Genomic DNA, 18128 nt, shown 5'->3' with positions numbered 1-18128 from the left:
CTCTGTTTAGTGAGTCCTCCAGATCAGAGACAGTAGGGATGATCAGCGATGTTCTCTGTTTAGTGAGTCCTCCAGATCAGAGGCAGTAGGGATGACCAGGGATGTTCTCTGTTTAGTGAGTCCTCCAGATCAGAGACAGTAGGGATGACCAGCGATGTTCTCTGTTTAGTGAGTCCTCCAGATCAGAGGCAGTATGGATGACCAGGGATGTTCTCTGTTTAGTGAGTCCTCCAGATCAGAGACAGTAGGGATGACCAGCGATGTTCTCTGTTTAGTGAGTCCTCCAGATCAGAGGCAGTAGGGAGGACCAGTGATGTTCTCTGTTTAGTTAGTCCTCCAGATCAGAGGCAGTAGGGATAACCAAAGTTGGTCTCTGTTTTGTGAGTCCTCCAGATCAGAGGCAATAGGGATGACCAGGGATGTTCTCTGTTTAGTGAGTCCTCCAGATCAGAGGCAATAGGGATGACCAGGGATGTTCTCTGTTTAGTGAGTCCTCCAGATCAGAGGCAGTGTGGATGACCAGGGATGTTCTCTGTTTAGTTAGTCCTCCAGATCAGAGGCAGTAGTGATGACCAGGGATGTTCTCTGTTTAGTTAGTCATCCAGATCAGAGGCAATAGGGATGACCAGGGATGTTCTCTGTTTAGTGAGTCCTCCAGATCAGAGGCAGTAGTGATGACCAGGGATGTTCTCTGTTTAGTGAGTCCTCCTGATCAGAGGCAGTAGAGATGACCAGGGATGTTCTCTGTTTAGTGAGTCCTCCAGATCAGAGACAGTAGGGATGACCAGGGATGTTCTCTGTTTAGTGAGTCCTCCAGATCAGAGACAGTAGGGATGATCAGCGATGTTCTCTGTTTAGTGAGTCCTCCAGATCAGAGGCAGTAGGGATGACCAGGGATGTTCTCTGTTTAGTGAGTCCTCCAGATCAGAGACAGTAGGGATGACCAGCGATGTTCTCTGTTTAGTGAGTCCTCCAGATCAGAGGCAGTATGGATGACCAGGGATGTTCTCTGTTTAGTGAGTCCTCCAGATCAGAGACAGTAGGGATGACCAGCGATGTTCTCTGTTTAGTGAGTCCTCCAGATCAGAGGCAGTAGGAACGACCAGTGATGTCCTCTGTTTAGTGAATCCTCAAGATCAGAGGCAGTAGGGATGACCAGGGATGTTCTCTGTTTAGTGAGTCCACCAGATCAGAGGCAGTAGGGATGACCAGGGATGTTCTGTGTTTAGTGAGTCCTCCAGATCAGAGGCAGTAGTGATGACCAGGGATGTTCTCTGTTTAGTGAGTCCTCCAGATCAGAGTTAGTAGGGATAACCAAGGATGTTCTCTGTTTAGTGAGTCATCCAGATCAGAGGCAGTAGGAATGACCAGTGATGTTCTCTGTTTAGTGAGTCCTCCATATCAGAGGCAGTAGGGATGACCAGGGATGTTCTCTGTTTAGTGAGTCCTCCAGATCAGAGGCAGTAGGGATGACCAGGGACGTTCTCTGTTTAGTGAGTCATCCAGATCAGAGGCAGTAGGGATGACCAAGGATGTTCTCTGTTTAGTGAGTCCTCCAGATCAGAGGCAGTAGGGATGACCAGGGATGTTCTCTGTTTAGTGAGTCCACCAGATCAGAGGCAGTAGGGATGACCAGGGATGTTCTCAGTTTAGTGAGTCCTCCAGATCAGAGGCAGGAGGGATGACCAGGGATGTTCTCTGTTTAGTGAGTCCACCAGATCAGAGGCAGTAGGGATGACCAGGGATGTTCTCTGTTTAGTGAGTCCTCAAGATCAGCGGCAGTAGGGATGACCAGGGATGTTCTCTGTTTTGTGAGTCCTCCAGATCAGAGGCAGTAGTGATGACCAGGGATGTTCTCTGTTTAGTGAGTCCTCCAGATCAGAGGCAGTAGTGATGACCAGGGATGTTCTCTGTTTAGTGAGTCCTCCTGATCAGAGGCAGTAGAGATGACCAGGGATGTTCTCTGTTTAGTGAGTCCTCCAGATCAGAGACAGTAGGGATGACCAGGGATGTTCTCTGTTTAGTGAGTCCTCCAGATCAGAGACAGTAGGGATGATCAGCGATGTTCTCTGTTTAGTGAGTCCTCCAGATCAGAGGCAGTAGGGATGACCAGGGATGTTCTCTGTTTAGTGAGTCCTCCAGATCAGAGACAGTAGGGATGACCAGCGATGTTCTCTGTTTAGTGAGTCCTCCAGATCAGAGGCAGTATGGATGACCAGGGATGTTCTCTGTTTAGTGAGTCCTCCAGATCAGAGACAGTAGGGATGACCAGCGATGTTCTCTGTTTAGTGAGTCCTCCAGATCAGAGGCAGTAGGGAGGACCAGTGATGTTCTCTGTTTAGTTAGTCCTCCAGATCAGAGGCAGTAGGGATAACCAAAGTTGTTCTCTGTTTTGTGAGTCCTCCAGATCAGAGGCAATAGGGATGACCAGGGATGTTCTCTGTTTAGTGAGTCCTCCAGATCAGAGGCAATAGGGATGACCAGGGATGTTCTCTGTTTAGTGAGTCCTCCAGATCAGAGGCAGTGTGGATGACCAGGGATGTTCTCTGTTTAGTTAGTCCTCCAGATCAGAGGCAGTAGTGATGACCAGGGATGTTCTCTGTTTAGTTAGTCATCCAGATCAGAGGCAATAGGGATGACCAGGGATGTTCTCTGTTTTGTGAGTCCTCCAGATCAGAGTTAGTAGGGATAACCAAGGATGTTCTCTGTTTAGTGAGTCATCCAGATCAGAGGCAGTAGGGATGTTTAGTGAGTCCACCAGATCAGAATCAGTACAGATTACCAGTGATGTTCACTGTTTAGTGAGTACTCTAGATCAGAGGCAGTATGATGACGAGGGATGTTCTCTGTTTAGTGAGTCCTCCAGATCAGAGGCAGTAGGGATGACCAGGGATGTTCTCTGTTTAGTGAGTCCTCCATATCAGAGGCAGTAGGAACGACCAGTGATGTCCTCTGTTTAGTGAATCCTCAAGATCAGAGGCAGTAGGGATGACCAGGGATGTTCTCTGTTTAGTGAGTCCACCAGATCAGAGGCAGTAGGGATGACCAGGGATGTTCTCTGTTTAGTGTGTCCTCCAGATCAGAGGCAGTGGGGATGATCAGGGATATCCTCTGTTTAGTGAGTCCTCCAGATCAGCGACAGTAGGGATGACCAGGGATGTTCTCTGTTTAGTGAGTCCTCCAGATCAGAGGCAGTAGGGATGACCAGGGATGTTCTCTGTTTAGTGAGTCCTCCAGATCAGAGGCAGTAGGAACGACCAGGGATGTTCTCTGTTTAGTGAGTCCTCCAGATCAGAGGCAGTAGGGATGACCAGTGATGTTCTCTGTTTAGTGAGTCCTGCATATCAGAGGCAGTAGGGATGACCAGGGATGTTCTCTGTTTAGTGTGTCCTCCAGATCAGAGGCAGTGGGGATGATCAGGGATATCCTCTGTTTAGTGAGTCCTCCAGATCAGCGACAGTAGGGATGACCAGGGATGTTCTCTGTTTAGTGAGTCCTCCAGATCACAGGCAGTAGTGATGACCAGGGATGTTCTCTGATAAGTGAGTCCTCCAGGTCAGAGGCAGTAGGGATGACCAGGGATGTTCTCTGTTTAGTGAGTAATCCAGATCAGAGGCAGTAGGGATGTTTAGTGAGTCCTCCAGATCAGAGGCAGTAGGGATGACCGGGGATGTTCTCTGTTTAGTGAGTCCTCCAGATCAGAGGCAGTAGTGAGGACCAGTGATTTTCTCTGTTTAGTGAGTCCTCCAGATCAGAGGCAGTGTGGATGACCAGGGATGTTCTCTGTTTAGTTAGTCCTCCAGATCAGAGGCAGTAGTGATGACCAGGGATGTTCTCTGTTTAGTTAGTCATCCAGATCAGAGGCAATAGGGATGACCAGGGATGTTCTCTGTTTTGTGAGTCTTCCAGATCAGAGTTAGTAGGGATAACCAAGGATGTTCTCTGTTTAGTGAGTCATCCAGATCAGAGGCAGTAGGGATGTTTAGTGAGTCCACCAGATCAGAATCAGTACAGATTACCAGTGATGTTCACTGTTTAGTGAGTACTCTAGATCAGAGGCAGTATGATGACGAGGGATGTTCTCTGTTTAGTGAGTCCTCCAGATCAGAGGCAGTAGGGATGACCAGGGATGTTCTCTGTTTAGTGAGTCCTCCAGATCAGAGGCAGTAGGAACGACCAGTGATGTCCTCTGTTTAGTGAATCCTCAAGATCAGAGGCAGTAGGGATGACCAGGGATGTTCTCTGTTTAGTGAGTCCACCAGATCAGAGGCAGTAGGGATGACCAGGGATGTTCTCTTTTTAGTGAGTCCTCCAGATCAGAGGCAGTAGGGATGACCAGTGATGTTCTCTGTTTAGTGAGTCCTGCATATCAGAGGCAGTAGGGATGACCAGGGATGTTCTCTGTTTAGTGTGTCCTCCAGATCAGAGGCAGTGGGGATGATCAGGGATATCCTCTGTTTAGTGAGTCCTCCAGATCAGCGACAGTAGGGATGACCAGGGATGTTCTCTGTTTAGTGAGTCCTCCAGATCAGAGGCAGTAGGGATGACCAGTGATGTTCTCTGTTTAGTGAGTCCTCCATATCAGAGGCAGTAGGGATGACCAGGGATGTTCTCTGTTTAGTGTGTCCTCCAGATCAGAGGCAGTGGGGATGATCAGGGATATCCTCTGTTTAGTGAGTCCTCCAGATCAGCGACAGTAGGGATGACCAGGGATGTTCTCTGTTTAGTGAGTCCTCCAGATCACAGGCAGTAGTGATGACCAGGGATGTTCTCTGATAAGTGAGTCCTCCAGGTCAGAGGCAGTAGGGATGACCACGGATGTTCTCTGTTTAGTGAGTAATCCAGATCAGAGGCAGTAGGGATGTTTAGTGAGTCCTCCAGATCAGAGGCAGTAGGGATGACCGGGGATGTTCTCTGTTTAGTGAGTCCTCCAGATCAGAGGCAGTAGTGAGGACCAGTGATGTTCTCTGTTTAGTGAGTCCTCCAGATCAGAGGCAGTAGGGATAACCAAATATGTTCTCTGTTTTGTGAGTCCTCCAGATCAGAGGCAGTAGGGATGACCAGGGATGTTCTCTGTTTAGTGAGTCCTCCAGATCAGAGGCAGTAGGGATGACCAGGGATGTTCTCTGTTTAGTGAGTAATCCAGATCAGAGGCAGTAGGGATGTTTAGTGAGTCCTCCAGATCAGAGGCAGTAGGGATGACCAGGGATGTTCTCTGTTTAGTGAGTCCTCCAGATCAGAGGCAGTAGTGAGGACCAGTGATGTTCTCTGTTTAGTGAGTCCTCCAGATCAGAGGCAGTAGGGATAACCAAATATGTTCTCTGTTTTGTGAGTCCTCCAGATCAGAGGCAGTAGGGATGACCAGGGATGTTCTCTGTTTAGTGAGTCCTCCAGATCAGAAGCAGTAGGGATGACCAGAGATGTTTTCTGTTTAGTGAGTCCTCCAGATCAGAGGCAGTAGGGATGACCAGGGATGTTCTCTGTTTAGTGAGTCCTCCAGATCAGAGGCAGTAGGGAGGACCAGTGATGTTCTCTGTTTAGTGAGTCCTCCAGGTCAGAGTTAGTAGGGATAACCAAAGATGTTCTCTGTTTTGTGAGTCCTCCAGATCAGAGTTAGTAGGGATAACCAAGGATGTTCTCTGTTTAGTGAGTCATCCAGATCAGAGGCAGTAGGGATGTTTAGTGAGTCCACCAGATCAGAATCAGTACAGATTACCAGTGATGTTCACTGTTTAGTGAGTACTCTAGATCAGAGGCAGTATGATGACGAGGGATGTTCTCTGTTTAGTGAGTCCTCCAGGTCAGAGGCAGTAGGGATGACCAGGGATGTTCTCTGTTTAGTGAGTAATCCAGATCAGAGGCAGTAGGGATGTTTAGTGAGTCCTCCAGATCAGAGGCAGTAGGGATGACCGGGGATGTTCTCTGTTTAGTGAGTCCTCCAGATCAGAGGCAGTAGTGAGGACCAGTGATGTTCTCTGTTTAGTGAGTCCTCCAGATCAGAGGCAGTGTGGATGACCAGGGATGTTCTCTGTTTAGTTAGTCCTCCAGATCAGAGGCAGTAGTGATGACCAGGGATGTTCTCTGTTTAGTTAGTCATCCAGATCAGAGGCAATAGGGATGACCAGGGATGTTCTCTGTTTTGTGAGTCCTCCAGATCAGAGTTAGTAGGGATAACCAAGGATGTTCTCTGTTTAGTGAGTCATCCAGATCAGAGGCAGTAGGGATGTTTAGTGAGTCCACCAGATCAGAATCAGTACAGATTACCAGTGATGTTCACTGTTTAGTGAGTACTCTAGATCAGAGGCAGTATGATGACGAGGGATGTTCTCTGTTTAGTGAGTCCTCCAGATCAGAGGCAGTAGGGATGACCAGGGATGTTCTCTGTTTAGTGAGTCCTCCAGATCAGAGGCAGTAGGAACGACCAGTGATGTCCTCTGTTTAGTGAATCCTCAAGATCAGAGGCAGTAGGGATGACCAGGGATGTTCTCTGTTTAGTGAGTCCACCAGATCAGAGGCAGTAGGGATGACCAGGGATGTTCTCTGTTTAGTGAGTCCTCCAGATCAGAGGCAGTAGGGATGACCAGTGATGTTCTCTGTTTAGTGAGTCCTGCATATCAGAGGCAGTAGGGATGACCAGGGATGTTCTCTGTTTAGTGTGTCCTCCAGATCAGAGGCAGTGGGGATGATCAGGGATATCCTCTGTTTAGTGAGTCCTCCAGATCAGCGACAGTAGGGATGACCAGGGATGTTCTCTGTTTAGTGAGTCCTCCAGATCACAGGCAGTAGTGATGACCAGGGATGTTCTCTGATAAGTGAGTCCTCCAGGTCAGAGGCAGTAGGGATGACCAGGGATGTTCTCTGTTTAGTGAGTAATCCAGATCAGAGGCAGTAGGGATGTTTAGTGAGTCCTCCAGATCAGAGGCAGTAGGGATGACCGGGGATGTTCTCTGTTTAGTGAGTCCTCCAGATCAGAGGCAGTAGTGAGGACCAGTGATGTTCTCTGTTTAGTGAGTCCTCCAGATCAGAGGCAGTGTGGATGACCAGGGATGTTCTCTGTTTAGTTAGTCCTCCAGATCAGAGGCAGTAGTGATGACCAGGGATGTTCTCTGTTTAGTTAATCATCCAGATCAGAGGCAATAGGGATGACCAGGGATGTTCTCTGTTTTGTGAGTCCTCCAGATCAGAGTTAGTAGGGATAACCAAGGATGTTCTCTGTTTAGTGAGTCATCCAGATCAGAGGCAGTAGGGATGTTTAGTGAGTCCACCAGATCAGAATCAGTACAGATTACCAGTGATGTTCACTGTTTAGTGAGTACTCTAGATCAGAGGCAGTATGATGACGAGGGATGTTCTCTGTTTAGTGAGTCCTCCAGATCAGAGGCAGTAGGGATGACCAGGGATGTTCTCTGTTTAGTGAGTCCTCCAGATCAGAGGCAGTAGGAACGACCAGTGATGTCCTCTGTTTAGTGAATCCTCAAGATCAGAGGCAGTAGGGATGACCAGGGATGTTCTCTGTTTAGTGAGTCCACCAGATCAGAGGCAGTAGGGATGACCAGGGATGTTCTCTGTTTAGTGAGTCCTCCAGATCAGAGGCAGTAGGGATGACCAGGGATGTTCTCTGTTTAGTGAGTAATCCAGATCAGAGGCAGTAGGGATGTTTAGTGAGTCCTCCAGATCAGAGGCAGTAGGGATGACCAGGGATGTTCTCTGTTTAGTGAGTCCTCCAGATCAGAGGCAGTAGTGAGGACCAGTGATGTTCTCTGTTTAGTGAGTCCTCCAGATCAGAGGCAGTAGGGATAACCAAATATGTTCTCTGTTTTGTGAGTCCTCCAGATCAGAGGCAGTAGGGATGACCAGGGATGTTCTCTGTTTAGTGAGTCCTCCAGATCAGAAGCAGTAGGGATGACCAGAGATGTTTTCTGTTTAGTGAGTCCTCCAGATCAGAGGCAGTAGGGATGACCAGGGATGTTCTCTGTTTAGTGAGTCCTCCAGATCAGAGGCAGTAGGGAGGACCAGTGATGTTCTCTGTTTAGTGAGTCCTCCAGGTCAGAGTTAGTAGGGATAACCAAAGATGTTCTCTGTTTTGTGAGTCCTCCAGATCAGAGTTAGTAGGGATAACCAAGGATGTTCTCTGTTTAGTGAGTCATCCAGATCAGAGGCAGTAGGGATGTTTAGTGAGTCCACCAGATCAGAATCAGTACAGATTACCAGTGATGTTCACTGTTTAGTGAGTACTCTAGATCAGAGGCAGTATGATGACGAGGGATGTTCTCTGTTTAGTGAGTCCTCCAGGTCAGAGGCAGTAGGGATGACCAGGGATGTTCTCTGTTTAGTGAGTAATCCAGATCAGAGGCAGTAGGGATGTTTAGTGAGTCCTCCAGATCAGAGGCAGTAGGGATGACCGGGGATGTTCTCTGTTTAGTGAGTCCTCCAGATCAGAGGCAGTAGTGAGGACCAGTGATGTTCTCTGTTTAGTGAGTCCTCCAGATCAGAGGCAGTGTGGATGACCAGGGATGTTCTCTGTTTAGTTAGTCCTCCAGATCAGAGGCAGTAGTGATGACCAGGGATGTTCTCTGTTTAGTTAGTCATCCAGATCAGAGGCAATAGGGATGACCAGGGATGTTCTCTGTTTTGTGAGTCCTCCAGATCAGAGTTAGTAGGGATAACCAAGGATGTTCTCTGTTTAGTGAGTCATCCAGATCAGAGGCAGTAGGGATGTTTAGTGAGTCCACCAGATCAGAATCAGTACAGATTACCAGTGATGTTCACTGTTTAGTGAGTACTCTAGATCAGAGGCAGTATGATGACGAGGGATGTTCTCTGTTTAGTGAGTCCTCCAGATCAGAGGCAGTAGGGATGACCAGGGATGTTCTCTGTTTAGTGAGTCCTCCAGATCAGAGGCAGTAGGAACGACCAGTGATGTCCTCTGTTTAGTGAATCCTCAAGATCAGAGGCAGTAGGGATGACCAGGGATGTTCTCTGTTTAGTGAGTCCACCAGATCAGAGGCAGTAGGGATGACCAGGGATGTTCTCTGTTTAGTGAGTCCTCCAGATCAGAGGCAGTAGGGATGACCAGTGATGTTCTCTGTTTAGTGAGTCCTGCATATCAGAGGCAGTAGGGATGACCAGGGATGTTCTCTGTTTAGTGTGTCCTCCAGATCAGAGGCAGTGGGGATGATCAGGGATATCCTCTGTTTAGTGAGTCCTCCAGATCAGCGACAGTAGGGATGACCAGGGATGTTCTCTGTTTAGTGAGTCCTCCAGATCACAGGCAGTAGTGATGACCAGGGATGTTCTCTGATAAGTGAGTCCTCCAGGTCAGAGGCAGTAGGGATGACCAGGGATGTTCTCTGTTTAGTGAGTAATCCAGATCAGAGGCAGTAGGGATGTTTAGTGAGTCCTCCAGATCAGAGGCAGTAGGGATGACCGGGGATGTTCTCTGTTTAGTGAGTCCTCCAGATCAGAGGCAGTAGTGAGGACCAGTGATGTTCTCTGTTTAGTGAGTCCTCCAGATCAGAGGCAGTGTGGATGACCAGGGATGTTCTCTGTTTAGTTAGTCCTCCAGATCAGAGGCAGTAGTGATGACCAGGGATGTTCTCTGTTTAGTTAATCATCCAGATCAGAGGCAATAGGGATGACCAGGGATGTTCTCTGTTTTGTGAGTCCTCCAGATCAGAGTTAGTAGGGATAACCAAGGATGTTCTCTGTTTAGTGAGTCATCCAGATCAGAGGCAGTAGGGATGTTTAGTGAGTCCACCAGATCAGAATCAGTACAGATTACCAGTGATGTTCACTGTTTAGTGAGTACTCTAGATCAGAGGCAGTATGATGACGAGGGATGTTCTCTGTTTAGTGAGTCCTCCAGATCAGAGGCAGTAGGGATGACCAGGGATGTTCTCTGTTTAGTGAGTCCTCCAGATCAGAGGCAGTAGGAACGACCAGTGATGTCCTCTGTTTAGTGAATCCTCAAGATCAGAGGCAGTAGGGATGACCAGGGATGTTCTCTGTTTAGTGAGTCCACCAGATCAGAGGCAGTAGGGATGACCAGGGATGTTCTCTGTTTAGTGAGTCCTCCAGATCAGAGGCAGTAGGGATGACCAGTGATGTTCTCTGTTTAGTGAGTCCTCCATATCAGAGGCAGTAGGGATGACCAGGGATGTTCTCTGTTTAGTGTGTCCTCCAGATCAGAGGCAGTGGGGATGATCAGGGATATCCTCTGTTTAGTGAGTCCTCCAGATCAGCGACAGTAGGGATGACCAGGGATGTTCTCTGTTTAGTGAGTCCTCCAGATCACAGGCAGTAGTGATGACCAGGGATGTTCTCTGATAAGTGAGTCCTCCAGGTCAGAGGCAGTAGGGATGACCAGGGATGTTCTCTGTTTAGTGAGTAATCCAGATCAGAGGCAGTAGGGATGTTTAGTGAGTCCTCCAGATCAGAGGCAGTAGGGATGACCGGGGATGTTCTCTGTTTAGTGAGTCCTCCAGATCAGAGGCAGTAGTGAGGACCAGTGATGTTCTCTGTTTAGTGAGTCCTCCAGATCAGAGGCAGTAGGGATAACCAAATATGTTCTCTGTTTTGTGAGTCCTCCAGATCAGAGGCAGTAGGGATGACCAGGGATGTTCTCTGTTTAGTGAGTCCTCCAGATCAGAGGCAGTAGGGATGACCAGGGATGTTCTCTGTTTAGTGAGTAATCCAGATCAGAGGCAGTAGGGATGTTTAGTGAGTCCTCCAGATCAGAGGCAGTAGGGATGACCAGGGATGTTCTCTGTTTAGTGAGTCCTCCAGATCAGAGGCAGTAGTGAGGACCAGTGATGTTCTCTGTTTAGTGAGTCCTCCAGATCAGAGGCAGTAGGGATAACCAAATATGTTCTCTGTTTTGTGAGTCCTCCAGATCAGAGGCAGTAGGGATGACCAGGGATGTTCTCTGTTTAGTGAGTCCTCCAGATCAGAGGCAGTAGGGATGACCAGAGATGTTCTCTGTTTAGTGAGTCCTCCAGATCAGAGGCAGTAGGGATGACCAGGGATGTTCTCTGCTTAGTGAGTCCTCCAGATCAGAGGCAGTAGGGAGGACCAGTGATGTTCTCTGTTTAGTGAGTCCTCCAGGTCAGAGTTAGTAGGGATAACCAAAGATGTTCTCTGTTTTGTGAGTCCTCCAGATCAGAGTTAGTAGGGATAACCAAGGATGTTCTCTGTTTAGTGAGTCATCCAGATCAGAGGCAGTAGGGATGTTTAGTGAGTCCACCAGATCAGAATCAGTACAGATTACCAGTGATGTTCACTGTTTAGTGAGTACTCTAGATCAGAGGCAGTATGATGACGAGGGATGTTCTCTGTTTAGTGAGTCCTCCAGATCAGAGGCAGTAGGAATGACCAGTGATGTTCTCTGTTTAGTGAGTCCTCCATATCAGAGGCAGTAGGGATGACCAGGGATGTTCCCTGTTTAGTGAGTCCTCCAGATCAGAGGCAGTAGGGGTGACCAGGGACGTTCTCTGTTTAGTGAGTCATCCAGATCAGAGGCAGTAGGGATGACCAAGGATGTTCTCTGTTTAGTGAGTCCTCCAGATCAGAGGCAGTAGGGATGACCAGGGATGTTCTCAGTTTAGTGAGTCCTCCAGATCAGAGGCAGGAGGGATGACCAGGGATGTTCTCTGTTTAGTGAGTCCACCAGATCAGAGGCAGTAGGGATGACCAGGGATGTTCTCTGTTTAGTGAGTCCTCAAGATCAGCGGCAGTAGGGATGACCAGGGATGTTCTCTGTTTAGTGAGTCCTCCAGATCAGAGGCAGTAGTGATGACCAGGGATGTTCTCTGTTTAGTGAGTCCTCCAGATCAAAGGCAGTAGTGATGACCAGGGATGTTCTCTGTTTAGTGAGTCCTCCTGATCAGAGGCAGTAGAGATGACCAGGGATGTTCCCTGTTTAGTGAGTCCTCCAGATCAGAGACAGTAGGGATGACCAGGGATGTTCTCTGTTTAGTGAGTCCTCCAGATCAGAGACAGTAGGGATGACCAGCGATGTTCTCTGTTTAGTGAGTCCTCCAGATCAGAGGCAGTAGGGATGACCAGGGATGTTCTCTGTTTAGTGAGTCCTCCAGATCAGAGACAGTAGGGATGACCAGCGATGTTCTCTGTTTAGTTAGTCATCCTGATCAGAGACAGTAGGGATGACCAGCGATGTTCTCTGTTTAGTGAGTCCTCCAGATCAGAGGCAGTATGGATGACCAGGGATGTTCTCTGTTTAGTGAGTCCTCCAGATCAGAGACAGTAGGGATGACCAGCGATGTTCTCTGTTTAGTGAGTCCTCCAGATCAGAGGCAGTAGGGAGGACCAGTGATGTTCTCTGTTTAGTTAGTCCTCCAGATCAGAGGCAGTAGGGATAACCAAAGTTGTTCTCTGTTTTGTGAGTCCTCCAGATCAGAGGCAATAGGGATGACCAGGGATGTTCTCTGTTTAGTGAGTCCTCCAGATCAGAGGCTATAGGGATGACCAGGGATGTTCTCTGTTTAGTGAGTCCTCCAGATCAGAGGCAGTGTGGATGACCAGGGATGTTCTCTGTTTAGTTAGTCCTCCAGATCAGAGGCAGTAGTGATGACCAGGGATGTTCTCTGTTTAGTTAGTCATCCTGATCAGAGACAGTAGGGATGACCAGCGATGTTCTCTGTTTAGTGAGTCCTCCAGATCAGAGACAGTAGGGATGACCAGGGATGTTCTCTGTTTAGTGAGTCCTCCAGATCAGAGACAGTAGGGATGACCTGCGATGTTCTCTGTTTAGTGAGTCCTCCAGATCAGAGGCAGTAGGGATGACCAGGGATGTTCTCTGTTTAGTGAGTCCTCCAGATCAGAGACAGTAGGGATGACCAGCGATGTTCTCTGTTTAGTGAGTCCTCCAGATCAGAGGCAGTATGGATGACCAGGGATGTTCTCTGTTTAGTGAGTCCTCCAGATCAGAGACAGTAGGGATGACCAGCGATGTTCTCTGTTTAGTGAGTCCTCCAGATCAGAGGCAGTAGGGAGGACCAGTGATGTTCTCTGTTTAGTTAGTCCTCCAGATCAGAGGCAGTAGGGATAACCAAAGTTGTTCTCTGTTTAGTGAGTCCTCCAGATCAGAGGCAGTGTGGATGACCAGGGATGTTCTCTGTTTAGTTAGTCCTCCAGATCAGAGGCAGTAGTGATGACCAGGGATGTTCTCTGTTTAGTTAGTCATCCAGATCAGAGGCAATAGGGATGACCAGGGATGTTCTCTGTTTTGTGAGTCCTCCAGATCAGAGTTAGTAGGGATAACCAAGGCTGTTCTCTGTTTAGTGAGTCATCCAGATCAGAGGCAGTAGGGATGTTTAGTGAGTCCACCAGATCAGAATCAGTACAGATTACCAGTGATGTTCACTGTTTAGTGAGTACTCTAGATCAGAGGCAGTATGATGACGAGGGATGTTCTCTGTTTAGTGAGTCCTCCAGATCAGAGGCAGTAGGGATGACCAGGGATGTTCTCTGTTTAGTGAGTCCTCCAGATCAGAGGCAGTAGGAACGACCAGTGATGTCCTCTGTTTAGTGAATCCTCAAGATCAGAGGCAGTAGGGATGACCAGGGATGTTCTCTGTTTAGTGAGTCCACCAGATCAGAGGCAGTAGGGATGACCAGGGATGTTCTCTGTTTAGTGAGTCCTCCAGATCAGAGGCAGTAGGGATGACCAGTGATGTTCTCTGTTTAGTGAGTCCTCCATATCAGAGGCAGTAGGGATGACCAGGGATGTTCTCTGTTTAGTGTGTCCTCCAGATCAGAGGCAGTGGGGATGATCAGGGATATTCTGTTTAGTGAGTCCTCCAGATCAGCGACAGTAGGGATGACCAGGGATGTTCTCTGTTTAGTGAGTCCTCCAGATCACAGGCAGTAGTGATGACCAGGGATGTTCTCTGATAAGTGAGTCCTCCAGGTCAGAGGCAGTAGGGATGACCAGGGATGTTCTCTGTTTAGTGAGTAATCCAGATCAGAGGCAGTAGGGATGTTTAGTGAGTCCTCCAGATCAGAGGCAGTAGGGATGACCGGGGATGTTCTCTGTTTAGTGAGTCGTCCAGATCAGAGGCAGTAGTGAGGACCAGTGATGTTCTCTGTTTAGTGAGTCCTCCAGATCAGAGGCAGTAGGGATAACCAAATATGTTCTCTGTTTTGTGAGTCCTCCAGATCAGAGGCAGTAGGGATGACCAGGGATGTTCTCTGTTTAGTGAGTCCTCCAGATCAGAGGCAGTAGGGATGACCAGGGATGTTCTCTGTTTAGTGAGTAATCCAGATCAGAGGCAGTAGGGATGTTTAGTGAGTCCTCCAGATCAGAGGCAGTAGGGATGACCAGGGATGTTCTCTGTTTAGTGAGTCCTCCAGATCAGAGGCAGTAATGAGGACCAGTGATGTTCTCTGTTTAGTGAGTCCTCCAGATCAGAGGCAGTAGGGATAACCAAATATGTTCTCTGTTTTGTGAGTCCTCCAGATCAGCGGCAGTAGGGATGACCAGGGATGTTCTCTGTTTAGTGAGTCCTCCAGATCAGAGGCAGTAGGGATGACCAGAGATGTTCTCTGTTTAGTGAGTCCTCCAGATCAGAGGCAGTAGGGATGACCAGGGATGTTCTCTGTTTAGTGAGTCCTCCAGATCAGAGGCAGTAGGGAGGACCAGTGATGTTCTCTGTTTAGTGAGTCCTCCAGGTCAGAGTTAGTAGGGATAACCAAAGATGTTCTCTGTTTTGTGAGTCCTCCAGATCAGAGTTAGTAGGGATAACCAAGGATGTTGTCTGTTTAGTGAGTCATCCAGATCAGAGGCAGTAGGGATGTTTAGTGAGTCCACCAGATCAGAATCAGTACAGATTACCAGTGATGTTCACTGTTTAGTGAGTACTCTAGATCAGAGGCAGTATGATGACGAGGGATGTTCTCTGTTTAGTGAGTCCTCCAGATCAGAGGCAGTAGGGATGACCAGGGATGTTCTCTGTTTAGTGAGTCCTCCAGATCAGAGGCAGTAGGAACGACCAGTGATGTCCTCTGTTTAGTGAATCCTCAAGATCAGAGGCAGTAGGGATGACCAGGGATGTTCTCTGTTTAGTGAGTCCACCAGATCAGAGGCAGTAGGGATGACCAGGGATGTTCTCTGTTTAGTGAGTCCTCCAGATCAGAGGCAGTAGGGATGACCAGTGATGTTCTCTGTTTAGTGAGTCCTCCAGATCAGAGGCAGTAGGGAGGACCAGTGATGTTCTCTGTTTAGTGAGTCCTCCAGGTCAGAGTTAGTAGGGATAACCAAAGATGTTCTCAGTTTAGTGAGTCCTCCAGATCAGAGGCAGGAGGGATGACCAGGGATGTTCTCTGTTTAGTGAGTCCACCAGATCAGAGGCAGTAGGGATGACCAGGGATGTTCTCTGTTTAGTGAGTCCTCAAGATCAGCGGCAGTAGGGATGACCAGGGATGTTCTGTGTTTAGTGAGTCCTCCAGATCAGAGGCAGTAGTGATGACCAGGGATGTTCTCTGTTTAGTGAGTCCTCCAGATCAGAGGCAGTAGTGATGACCAGGGATGTTCTCTGTTTAGTGAGTCCTCCTGATCAGAGGCAGTAGAGATGACCAGGGATGTTCTCTGTTTAGTGAGTCCTCCAGATCAGAGACAGTAGGGATGACCAGGGATGTTCTCTGTTTAGTGAGTCCTCCAGATCAGAGACAGTAGGGATGACCAGGGATGTTCTCTGTTTAGTGAGTCCTCCAGATAAGAGACAGTAGGGATGACCAGCGATGTTCTCTGTTTAGTGAGTCCTCCAGATCAGAGGCAGTAGGGAGGACCAGTGATGTTCTCTGTTTAGTTAGTCCACCAGATCAGAGGCAGTAGGGATAACCAAAGTTGTTCTCTGTTTTGTGAGTCCTCCAGATCAGAGGCAATAGGGATGACCAGGGATGTTCTCTGTTTAGTGAGTCCTCCAGATCAGAGGCAATAGGGATGACCAGGGATGTTCTCTGTTTAGTGAGTCCTCCAGATCAGAGGCAGTGTGGATGACCAGGGATGTTCTCTGTTTAGTTAGTCCTCCAGATCAGAGGCAGTAGTGATGACCAGGGATGTTCTCTGTTTAGTTAGTCATCCAGATCAGAGGCAATAGGGATGACCAGGGATGTTCTCTGTTTTGTGAGTCCTCCAGATCAGAGTTAGTAGGGATAACCAAGGATGTTCTCTGTTTAGTGAGTCATCCAGATCAGAGGCAGTAGGGATGTTTAGTGAGTCCACCAGATCAGAATCAGTACAGATTACCAGTGATGTTCACTGTTTAGTGAGTACTCTAGATCAGAGGCAGTATGATGACGAGGGATGTTCTCTGTTTAGTGAGTCCTCCAGATCAGAGGCAGTAGGAACGACCAGTGATGTCCTCTGTTTAGTGAATCCTCAAGATCAGAGGCAGTAGGGATGTTTAGTGAGTCCACCAGATCAGAATCAGTACAGATTACCAGTGATGTTCACTGTTTAGTGAGTACTCTAGATCAGAGGCAGTATGATGACGAGGGATGTTCTCTGTTTAGTGAGTCCTCCAGATCAGAGGCAGTAGGAATGACCAGTGATGTTCTCTGTTTAGTGAGTCCTCCATATCAGAGGCAGTAGGGATGACCAGGGATGTTCTCTGTTTAGTGAGTCCTCCAGATCAGAGGCAGTAGGGATGACCAGGGACGTTCTCTGTTTAGTGAGTCATCCAGATCAGAGGCAGTAGGGATGACCAAGGATGTTCTCTGTTTAGTGAGTCCTCCAGATCAGAGGCAGTAGGGATGACCAGGGATGTTCTCTGTTTAGTGAGTCCACCAGATCAGAGGCAGTAGGGATGACCAGGGATGTTCTCAGTTTAGTGAGTCCTCCAGATCAGAGGCAGGAGGGATGACCAGGGATGTTCTCTGTTTAGTGAGTCCACCAGATCAGAGGCAGTAGGGATGACCAGGGATGTTCTCTGTTTAGTGAGTCCTCAAGATCAGCGGCAGTAGGGATGACCAGGGATGTTCTCTGTTTAGTGAGTCCTCCAGATCAGAGGCAGTAGTGATGACCAGGGATGTTCTCTGTTTAGTGAGTCCTCCAGATCAGAGGCAGTAGTGATGACCAGGGATGTTCTCTGTTTAGTGAGTCTTCCTGATCAGAGGCAGTAGAGATGACCAGGGATGTTCTCTGTTTAGTGAGTCCTCCAGATCAGAGACAGTAGGGATGACCAGGGATGTTCTCTGTTTAGTGAGTCCTCCAGATCAGAGACAGTAGGGATGACCAGCGATGTTCTCTGTTTAGTGAGTCCTCCAGATCAGAGGCAGTAGGGATGACCAGGGATGTTCTCTGTTTAGTGATTCCTCCAGATCAGAGACAGTAGGGATGACCAGTGATGTTCTCTGTTTAGTGAGTCCTCCAGATCAGAGGCAGTATGGATGACCAGGGATGTTCTCTGTTTAGTGAGTCCTCCAGATCAGAGACAGTAGGGATGACCAGCGATGTTCTCTGTTTAGTGAGTCCTCAAGATCAGCGGCAGTAGGGATGACCAGGGATGTTCTCTGTTTAGTGAGTCCTCCAGATCAGAGGCAGTAGTGATGACCAGGGATGTTCTCTGTTTAGTGAGTCCTCCAGATCAGAGGCAGTAGTGATGACCAGGGATGTTCTCTGTTTAGTGAGTCTTCCTGATCAGAGGCAGTAGAGATGACCAGGGATGTTCTCTGTTTAGTGAGTCCTCCAGATCAGAGACAGTAGGGATGACCAGGGATGTTCTCTGTTTAGTGAGTCCTCCAGATCAGAGACAGTAGGGATGACCAGCGATGTTCTCTGTTTAGTGAGTCCTCCAGATCAGAGGCAGTAGGGATGACCAGGGATGTTCTCTGTTTAGTGAGTCCTCCAGATCAGAGACAGTAGGGATGACCAGTGATGTTCTCTGTTTAGTGAGTCCTCCAGATCAGAGGCAGTATGGATGACCAGGGATGTTCTCTGTTTAGTGAGTCCTCCAGATCAGAGACAGTAGGGATGACCAGCGATGTTCTCTGTTTAGTGAGTCCTCCAGATCAGAGGCAGTAGGGAGGACCAGTGATGTTCTCTGTTTAGTTAGTCCTCCAGATCAGAGGCAGTAGGGATAACCAAAGTTGTTCTCTGTTTTGTGAGTCCT

This window comes from Oncorhynchus mykiss, chromosome 6 (assembly GCF_013265735.2).
Source record: "Oncorhynchus mykiss isolate Arlee chromosome 6, USDA_OmykA_1.1, whole genome shotgun sequence".
NCBI lineage: Eukaryota > Metazoa > Chordata > Actinopteri > Salmoniformes > Salmonidae > Oncorhynchus > Oncorhynchus mykiss.
The sequence above is the reverse complement of the archived record's forward strand: the minus strand, read 5'-3'. Positions refer to the sequence as shown.